The sequence below is a fragment of the Monopterus albus genome, unplaced genomic scaffold, assembly GCF_001952655.1.
Source record: "Monopterus albus unplaced genomic scaffold, M_albus_1.0 scaffold31.1, whole genome shotgun sequence".
Classification (NCBI taxonomy): Eukaryota; Metazoa; Chordata; class Actinopteri; order Synbranchiformes; family Synbranchidae; genus Monopterus; species Monopterus albus.
This window is the reverse complement of record NW_018127911.1, coordinates 5,186,959-5,197,779: the sequence shown is the minus strand read 5'-3', so window position 1 is coordinate 5,197,779 and position 10,821 is coordinate 5,186,959. Positions and strand designations below refer to the sequence as shown.

General features: G+C 38.7%; 1 long non-coding RNA gene across 1 annotated transcript; it reads left to right on the top strand.

The window, feature by feature from the left end:
* Positions 1–702: 702 nt before the first annotated feature.
* LOC109958308 (uncharacterized) lies at positions 703–10,790 on the top strand. The gene is made up of 4 exons (XR_002274658.1): positions 703–874; positions 1,532–1,648; positions 2,366–2,412; positions 10,683–10,790. It is a non-coding gene; the product is annotated as an uncharacterized LOC109958308 (long non-coding RNA).
* The last annotated feature ends 31 nt before the right edge of the window (positions 10,791–10,821 follow it).

The following is a 10,821-nucleotide window of genomic DNA, read 5'->3' as shown; positions in this document are numbered from 1 at the left end:
AGCTGACATACAGCTACAGATTCAATAGCTATAACCAAAGCTTTAAATTGACTGCTTTAGTCCCTGGGTTATGGAAACTTAAGATGCCTCTGTCATCCACTTTAAGATGCATTCGAATTGACTGTGAGTAATGCATGATTAGTCAGCTTGCCAGAGCTTCTACAGATGGCTTTATTCGCTAGTAGGAGTGCTGACTGCATTCCCCTGAACCAAAACCACCAATTACTGTATGAGAGGTTATGATCTGAGATCAGTACTTCTGTTTAACGGTGCTCTGGGAGTGTGAATCGTGGCAGTTAAAGTCTCCACATCCACAAATAACTTTATAACCTTTGCTGAACCTTTTTTTTTTTTTTTTTATTGCTGCACTGACATTTGTGATATTTGAGAAAACTGCTAACTGCATTAACAGTGATCAAAACTTGACATCCTGACAGTGCATCAACTGAAGTGTGGTGAGCGATTATGATGACCTCTGACCTTACACTAGTCTGAGGAGATCAGAACAGCGGAACACATCTAAAGCCGGGGTGCTGAAGTTGAATCCCTTTTGCAGAGCTATCAGAAGGATCTGCCTCTTTCTGCATACCAAGACGGCGCTTATACCTCAACAATAATCTGCACCTGGACAGTGTTGTTCTACTTGTGGGCTTATCGAACAATTCATACATTTTATCATTTGCCAGGTGCAGCCAGGACGTGGTTTAAGGCAGACAGGGTCTCTGTTATCGAGAGAATATATCTCGGTGTCTGATGTCAGGATTCAGAAGGGAAATGACGACGTTGGAAGCCGGTGCGATGGATAATGTACAGTCTCAGATTTTGGTTGAGAATCATGTCAAAGTGAACACACCCTGTGCAGTATAATCAAAATGTTAGTATAATCATTTGTTACTTTCAAGTTATTAAAAGCAGTTTTAGCAGCAGTGTAAAACAGAAAGTGTTGTAATAAGGCAGTAGTTAATTCAGTTTTTAATTTATTTGTATAGTGCCAAATCAGAACACAAGTCATCTCAGGACACTTTACATACGTAGTAAGGTCTGGGCCTTACTATTATTATTAATGGGACATTTCTTTCCTGAAGTCTTGAAGTCTTTAAAGTATTGTAAATTGATATAGAGTATACTAATAAAATTCTATATGATGGAACCTGTGACAGTTCAAAAGACCATAGTACCAGATCTACTTTGATTATCAGTACATAAAAAAACACAATGGATATTACTGCAAGCAGGGGCCATGTAGAGTACAGGAGGAAATGCCAGGGTATTATAATGAATTTTTATTATATGATAATAGTCAATCTACTGTTTAATGACGGGCACACTTATTTGTTTAAATACTGTAAATGTTTGCTGACATCTTAAAAATTTTGGTATTGTTTTTTTTAACAATTTTTGCTTTGAAACTCAATCAATATGTCATAATACTGCATTTTTATTCCAAGCTAATCAATGCTCTTAGATAACTGTTCAAATAATAAATAACATAATATAATATGATATCTCTAAATAGTGCTTTGCATTTTAGTCTCTCTTGGCAGATCATTCATTCTGATCATATTCAGAGAACACAGAACCAGTATCCTATATTCCAGTGAATCTACGAAGTCTCTCATGGGCGCAAAAGCAGAAGGAGATCCATCAGGTGATGTATTACCCTGTAGGCATTGTAATTTGTTATATAAGCTTCATGTAAGCTCAGCAGCAAGATTAAAGACCCCAGGCTCAATGTATCAGTCACCCGTCAACTTCTGGGTCAATTTCCCTTTAACCCTTGTTTTGTGGTTCATAACCCTCTTACAAATATGACACTGTCAATCAAAATGTAGTGGCCAAGCATTTGCTGACTGCCCCAGTGTCCTCTCTACCATGTTTGAAACCAACTTACGTAGAGTTCACCCAGAATAAAAGAGAAAGATGCCAAAATGAGTTGCTACCTATACGGATCAATTTCTTTTCAGAATGTAATTTAGAATGCTCAAATGTTCTCAATAATGAGATTAAATGTTGTTAATCCCATAAATTAATATCGCATTCAAGATTCTGTGTGTTGTGTTCTTGGTTTGCCTCCCAGTCAGTTTTCCTGGATTTAGGGAACAGGCATCTTGAGAGACTCACTAGTCATTAGCAGCCAACAGACACTGGGCGCATTACACGCTGTGACATAAATGACTAAATGAATCAGCACATCTATTAAAGGGTGTGTTCCCTCCATGGTGCCATGATACGATAAGCCCATATTTTGTTTTGAATCTTAATGACTGGCGTAGGTGTGCATTCATCATGGATTATTGGGGACTTAATTTAATTGAGCCCAAGCAATCGCCCGTAAATCACATTATGCTGTCATTTCTCTTTACAGCACAGAGACAAAAGCCCCCGCTGGCTGGAACTTGACAACACACCAAGGTGGGTGTTCCAGCAGGCAGCTATGCTATATTCCACCAATGGAAAAGATGGAGTAATGAGGATTAGAGATGTGGTTTTATAAAAACTAGCTCCTTTGAATATCAATAATGGAAATGACACACAGTGAAAGCTGTTATAATGCTTGACTGTTGTCAAGTTGCTGTTGTAGCTCTCTGTCTAAATCCAGTTAGCATGGTGATAAACTGGGGTCTATTGGTTGTTTACTCTGGAACAGCAACAGCGCAGCTGGAGGAATGGTCTCATTGCCGTTATTGCCGCCACTGCTTCACACAGCTGGTTAACAAACTGGTCGGGCAAATAAGAGTTGACAGTGTTCGGCCCCCTCTGGTGCCTGGAGCCTCCTCCCCCTCAGCTAATGTCCATCAATATTGCTCATTATTCAAATGAGATGAATGGAATATTGTCAGACAGCGAGCGACGGGTGGCAGTGTTATTTTGACCTATTGTAAATGTCCCAGCCTTGCCCAGCCTTTTGCTTACAACGGCTTAGGCTGAAGGAGTGCTGCTTGGTGTAAATAATGGGCCCATGGGTGTCAGATTTTTACAAGATGCCTCTCTAGAAATCAGCTAGGCTTGGCCATGACATCAATTTTAAAATGGGAAATTGACATGTGGTTCATTTACAAGGAGTTTGTGAAATAGAAACGTGATAAAAGACTCTTGTAGATCCTGTAGAAATGTCATACTTCTTGTAAAGTCACAAGGCCACCATCCATGAAAGTGATTACTCTGACGCTGCACAAATGCTAAATAATGACATTCCACTACTTTAAAATAATCCAGAAGAAGAAGAAGAAAAAACCTTGAACTCACCCAAAATAGAACACTTTACGAAGTGAAGGTGGTGTCGTGAACTGCAAAAGCGAGACTAAAGAAACTGCGACAAAGCGACAGTGTACTGCAAAGGCCCTCTGCATTGGGAGGAGGAGGCCAAGTGTATTGTATCCCATAACCTCCTGTTATTGCCACACAACACAAGCGGCAGTGGCGGAACCAGCCACTATGATGGAGCACCCTTCTTCTCCTGAGAAAGAATGTTTGCTTACTATTTCATCATCCCCCGGGGCCACAGGAAAATAAGCCCATCAGTTGTCATTGTGAGGGAACGAGAGAGAGGGACAGTGAGAGAGAGTGCCATCCAGTACCCTCACCCTATCCAGCAAATGAATTATGGACCATCTTTTTCTCACGCAAAGACTATAAGTTAATATTATCTCCTCAGGATAATTATAGCAAAGTTCAATTACTGACCCAGCATTACGGTGTGGCCCTGCACCGCGGGTTCTGACACACAACCCTTTTACACATTTATCTTTTACTCCAACACAGTAAATCTGCATGATGGCAGTGATTTATCTACTGGTGCCCGGTCCCTAGCTTCACCACCATTCTTCTTCACATACCGTGATTGGTCCGGTCCCTTGAGTCCCCTTGAGCTTAATGTAAGCTTTTCTTTTTACACTGTGTTTTTGGACCAATTTGTGTCCCTGCTTTTGTCTTCAATGAATGGAGCAGAGGTCTGGGATTTTGAATTTACTCCACAAGATGTATGACCTAGTGATTGCTGTAAGAGGGGGCACATGAACTCAATTGCAAATCCTCTGGGTGCACCTAAACAACTGCATTGTGTAGCACTACCTTGAGCTCTTAACAATACGGCTCCTGAGCACACATCTCGGAAGTTCTGTGTGAAAGCCTTGACACTGATACTGCAACTGAAAGCAACGTGTTGTCTTGTCAGCACAGAAGGCGTCTTGTTCGCTCTGTTAGTGTAGCTGTTTTGGTGTTCCTCAGAACAACACTAATGGTTAAAAGGCTCCAAGTAAGTAGGGCAGAGCTTCAAGCTACCCCAGAGACGTGTCCTCAAGTTCACAGGGATAAACAGTGGGACACTTTAATGGTCCCCCTCCAAGGACTTGCAGCTGCAAATGCAAGATTTCAGTCAGTTTTAGTATTAGTTTATTCACCCGCATTAACAGTAAATTGTGAACATCATTATCTTATTGCATTGCCTTCATACACATTTTTTTGGCACTCGTAATCATTTGCTTTTAAAATTTTCCAAGATTATATTTGTCTGTTCAGTGATTCACACCCAGTAGCCTACAGGTTTTGTTACCAAATAAGATCTGCAAATAGGCAACAAGATAATCCAGGGCGAGGAATAAAAGATCAGAATGACACCAGATCTGTTGTATAGAGCCCTGTCATGTTTCACCATAATCACTTCCATTAAACACTAGCTGTACAAAGGTGTCACAAACACCTCAGAGGATATCTTATGTGTCACCAGTGTTTCTATACTATACAGCAATACATTTGGGGGGGAATTACATCTAAAAGATTAAATAGGAATATCAAATTAGGAAGCATATATTACAGAACAATATGTAAGTCAGCCATTTTTATATCACACAGACTCTTACTCCCAGTGTGACATTTGAGCTACAGCATATTATATCCCATACTCAGTACCAGGCTATTTGCATAAGAATTGGCTGTCTGCCTACTAAGCAATGGCCCGCTTAAAGACTCAGCTGAAAATGTGTGTGTGTCACGAATATGAACATCTAAATCAAGTCAGAGTCTAACCCTCATATTCTGCAACAATTATTTGGCAAAACCGTGATAGTCACATTCAAACAAATCAAATTTCATTTTTATGAGACACATGTTAAAGAGGTGTACACTTTCAGTAATTATTCTGTAAACTCGGCCCCGTATTTTCATGCAAATGTATTAGATAGTGACACGTCAAATATGAAATCCAATTTGTTGGTTATGAAACACATGTAGGGAAGAAACGTGTACACTAATTATTTCTGGGGCATCCTGCTCCCCCCCCCACACCCGCCACCCATTTCATCCACAAACTGAACTGGATATTACATTTGCTTAAAACTCAATCATGAAAAATGAAGACTCGATTTGAAAAATTTTAATAAAGATAAGTTGCTTCTATCATTGAATCAGGGAATGCTAATCGGTGCTTTCATTCGGGTGGCGGCAGATAATGTCAACCTAGCTTGAGGCTCTTATTTTGCAATAAAGCATTTACATTCTAATGATTTTATTATAGCTTATACAGGCTGTCAGCAACAGACCAACTGAGCTGAGGCCCCTTCCTCCCAGCCACTCCCATTCAAATTGTCTGGCAAATTGTATCAGCTATCAGCTCATAGTGCTTTTATCAAACTGGCCCAGTGGCAAGCCAGGGCCCACCACAATGAGATGTCTATTGCTTGAAGAGTCTGTATTTAATCATTTCTGCTCGCCAGTATTGTTCTGCTTACAGTGCATAAATAAGTGCTTCAAATAACCCTGGAGTGCCACTGACAATGAAACAAAGTATCTGTCTTATTTATCTTCCTTGCACTCTTCACTGCACCCCCTTATATATATATATTTTATTTTTCTCTTTCCACCACTTTCTTTATTTGCTGCAGGCAATGTTTCTTATTCACTCACCTATCATCTTGGAACAGTCTGAAATTACCCACTGATGAGTGGAAAGCTTTTGAGATATAGATAACCCAAAAGCATTTTTGAATGGCAAAAATCTCCAGGCTCCTGTCAGCTCTATTAGAGAATCACAAGGAAGAAAAAAAATGGGACTGGACTTGGGCCAATTGCTCTGGAAGTGAGGAGTTGTTTAATCTTTCTATTATGAAGACATGAGTGTGAAACAGTCATACATTAGCTAACTGTACATCACTGTACACTGAGGTCTTCGTAGCTTAATGACAAAATAGTGTTTGTCAGTGCCTTTCCAAAAATGACCCATATTCTGATCTACATTAAGAACATCCCACCACAGTTAGTATTGAAAATAAACTGTTTGATTTGATTTGATTTGATTTGATTTGATTTGAGTTTGATCCAAAAAAAAAAAAAAATCAAAAGTTGTCAAATTATTTTAAAAGGTGCAGCAGCTTATTATTGCACTTTCCATCAACTAGCAACCTAAGCTAGTGGTGTAATTAACAAATAAACCTGATAACATGCAATACTCTATTTATTTGTTAATATTAAACTTTCCTAAAGTATCATTTCCCTTGTTATTCCAATGGTGATGTGTTGTTTTGGCTTGGGATTTACCTCTCATGTCTAATCATTGTCATACAATCACCAGTGTCAGTTAAACACTGAGCACAGCAATGACGTGATGCTCTCATCCATGTCCTTCTATAGTTTTCAGGTGTTCTAATCCAGTGTCTGGCCATTGCTGCCTGTTCAGGGTGCACCTATACCCTCGGCAGCATAGTATTGTGTTCCAAGTTTAACAAGAGTGCTTTGAACTCACTTTGGAGTTGAATCACCTAACCCCAGGGCAGGTTTGTCACCGTAGCCTCATGTATCAACACAAGATAGAGAATGCCTCAGAGGGACTTGGACTAATTGGGGGGGTTAAACCACTGTTCATGAATCTCTGGCCTGATCCCCTCAAAATATAATGAATCCAGGCAGGTTTTGAAAAGCCAGGAAACATTTTCTTGTGACCTAAGTTGTGCAGCGTTATTCTGGGAGACGTGACCGTAAACCCATCCCTCTTCTCCTAGGGCAGTTAAATACCTGCCATTGTGCACCATTGTTCTGTTATTGCTGTTGTCCCTTTTTCTTTCAACCTCAATTCTTTATTTTGGTGTATATTGTTACTCCAGAGGAGCTCTTTTTATCCTGAAGGCAAACATCAAACTAAGAGACAATATCGGCTTCACAAAAGACCTCCAAACTCCATTATGTTTTTTTCTGTTTCTGCCTCTTTCTTTCTCCCTATCTCGTCCAATGTTTAGGAGAGTATCACAATTCTCTCTTGAGTTTGAGAAAAGGTAATTTTAACGTTTTGGTATCTTGTGGTTAGCTAATCCCACTGAGCTCATATTTATATGTTGGAGATGCACAGTAGATTCACAGTCTTTAGCTATGAAGACTGACGCCGGCCACCTTTTGAGGTTGATGATTATAATGTGTTCACAAATTAGTTAAACATTTTACTCACTTGCTTTAGCTACAATGTTGGAAAGCCCCTTTCAGATACAATAAAACACATTCTCCATTGCCACTGAAAACACCAGCAGGTTTCACTGACAATGTCATGAAACCCCAAAAAATGGAAAACCAAATGTAAGGGGTTCGTTTTATAAAGCTTCAACCTTCTTTAAAGATTAAACATTTTAACAGCTTGAGTAAAAGTCACCTTGGTGGGTGGTAAATCTGTTGGATTAAATACTTATTTACAGTAGATTTTAAAATGAGCATTTTTATTTTCTTTACAGATGTTTGTTTAATAATAATGTCAAGCTGATGAAATCTACAGTAAAATATTATTACATCTCTGCATGAGCCAAAAACTTCTTTTGGCACCAGAAAATCATAGCATTTGTCAACGTATCAATAGGCTTGGCATTTGTTGGCTTTCCACATATCCACACCCGTGTTAACTTGCTGTACATGTTTGTGTTCAGGTTCTGAATTATTATGCATTTTCAAATTATCTATCAGCTTGTTGAGGTAACAGGTAATAAATACAGTCATAGAGCCACATTGACAAGCCAGCATTTCAGTAGAAGATGAGAGCTTTTTATGCGTTCAAGAAAAAAAAAATAATAATGAAACTGAGGGGGGAATTTACATTTGGCACATCAACAGACCAATCCGCTCTCCTTTCAGTCATTGCATTATTCACTGTGTGTTCATTTCCTGTTGATCAGATTGACTGTTTGATGTATTCCCCTAACTTGACACAATGACGCTGACAAATTTACTTATTCTGGTGACAGACAGCAATTTAGTGGGAAATGAAGTTGTCTTGAAGATGATGCCATTTTACACACACACCCACACACACCCGGGCAAATAACCTAGTTTGAATAATCACCGCCACTGTCTGTTTAAATGATTTTTATACCCATTTTAAAGGAAACCTTTGATATGATAAAACTAATTCCCTGTCTGTGAGAGGAAGGTGGAAAATTATTTCAATATTAGGATGTCAGTCAATTCTCTACCAAACCTACTGTAGACCCCTTATTAACTGGTAATGATTGAGCTACTATATGCACAACACTGCCTTCAGTGCTGTAATGTGCAATACATTTGATTTCAAAAAGGTTGTGGATGCTTTAATCTTGTTGTTTTTCTTACTAGGTGCTGAATATTCAGCTTGGGTGAAAATATGAATGAGTGTTGTTGTGTCTTTTCTGGAAGAAGACAGGGTTATGTGTCATTTATAAACCATAAACTGCATCCTAACATACTACAGCAGGTATTATTTAATAATTAAACAAATAAATTAAATAAATTAAATTAAATAAATTAACCTAATACATGATTTAAGAAGCTTTCACATATTGCATGCATTAGGATAATGGAAGGAAATGATAAAACTTTCAGTAGCATTAACATGTGATGCATAAAATAAAAGAATGAGAGTAATTGTTTTATAAGAATACAAAAAAAAAATAAAAATAAAATCTGAGCATTTGGACAGAATGCATGTAACAAAAAGATAACTTGGCTGCCAATTATTATTCATTTACTTATCATATTTATTCAGTTTTGCACTTGAAAGTAGATGCGTTTATATTGACTGCAGTTTAAAAATACCTTCATTGTTTGTTTGTTACATTGTCTGCATAAGACTGAATGAATTATTTAAAAAAATCACCCATTTCAGGATAGAATATTACAATAAAATATTACACTGTATTGTTCAAACCTCTCACTAGGATAGAGAGGCTAGGTTTTTCGGGAGCCAGTGACTGAAATTTCTTCTTGAAACATAACATACTAATTAGATTTTGCAGTAACCAGGCTGCTGTATAGGGACAACTCTACCTAGTTGGCTGTAGCTTCATTAGCTGGGAACTGACACCCCAGTTTAAACAGATTGATGTCTCTTTAAACCAGGTCCTGGTCAAGGATACCTGGGGAATCATACTATTGACTTTGGACTGTTTGTGCTGCTAGGCCTCTGGAGACTTTGTGTTAGCTTTAATGGGATCCATCAATTCAGCTTCCCTTTTAATAATTATTGTTTTACCATTCACAAGAGATTGATGCTTTTTTTGTTGGTTTTCACTGTTGTCTGGAGACAACAGGGACTTTCTTGTCTTAGGTGCGGTCCTAACTTTGTCTTTGATTTTTTTTTTTCCTGGTTCAACACATTGTGACTACAAGAAGTTGAGACATAAAAGCACAACACTGCAGACCTTCAAGTTCACCTTGTAAGGTGGGGGAGGGGCCATGGGTTGCCTCAGATAGATCTGAAAAGGTGTTTGGAAGGAGAAAGAGAGGATGACAGAGTGATGGGACAAGAGGAAGAGAGAGAGAATTAAGTGATCTTGGTACATGATGAAAAGGAATGCTAATGTTAAGTACATTGATCAGCTGCTCCGTTACAACCAACCCACCCTTTGCCCCCAACAATATCAATACATTGAAAACATCATTTGTATCAGCAGTTGTTTCTTTAATTAAGATCTGGCCCAAATCTTTGGTATTGATCTATGCCATTACCTTATCGACATTGTCTCGCCAAGCTGACTCAGTGGCTTTCTCTCTATTGAAATGACCTGGCTTAGGGGTACAAAGTGCACCACCGTATTATGTCATATAAGCAAAGCCGTGTCTTTGTCTGCTGTCCGAACAAGGTATTTAAGGTAAGTGGTACAGACTAGTATTGACATCCGTTTGCATCACTTAACAAAATTAAACATGTGGGAAAATGGCCTGCAAGACTTGAATTCTTTTGGGAATAATGTATTTGAATCTAGCTGACATGTGATTTGACACTGAGTGCTTAGCAGCCTTGTTTTATACTGGTGGTGATGCAAATATTTTATTAAATTATATAAACAAGAAATATATTCTTTAACATGACTACAGAGCAAGACATATACGTGAACATAAAGCCATGTATTCCCTAAATGATACTATACACTACAAGATTTCTTGCTCATCCCCAGTGAGTCTCAGGAGTCCCTCTGAAATAGCCTCCATTCCTCAATATAGTATACTGTATTTACTTCATCATCATTAAGAATCTATCCCACAGTCATTACAATGATTGATGCTGCCATTGAAGACTTTAAGGCATATTTTCTATATAGAATATCTCTTTACTCCTGTCTAATTGAACAATGAGACATTTTCTGGCTCTCTATCTGGGTTTTAGGGAGCTCATCCCTACATCAGCCAAGTCTAGCCCCCCTTTCTTCACCCACCCTATTTTTCTATCTTCCTTGAAGGCATTTACAGAACTGCTTGGTGTCTCCTCCTCGATCCAGCCTCTCACAAGGCATACACCGTATAGGAGAGGCTCCTGTGCCTCAGGTGAGGTTTCTGAAGAGCCTACTGTCACAGCCTCATCCTCACAGGCAACCGTAA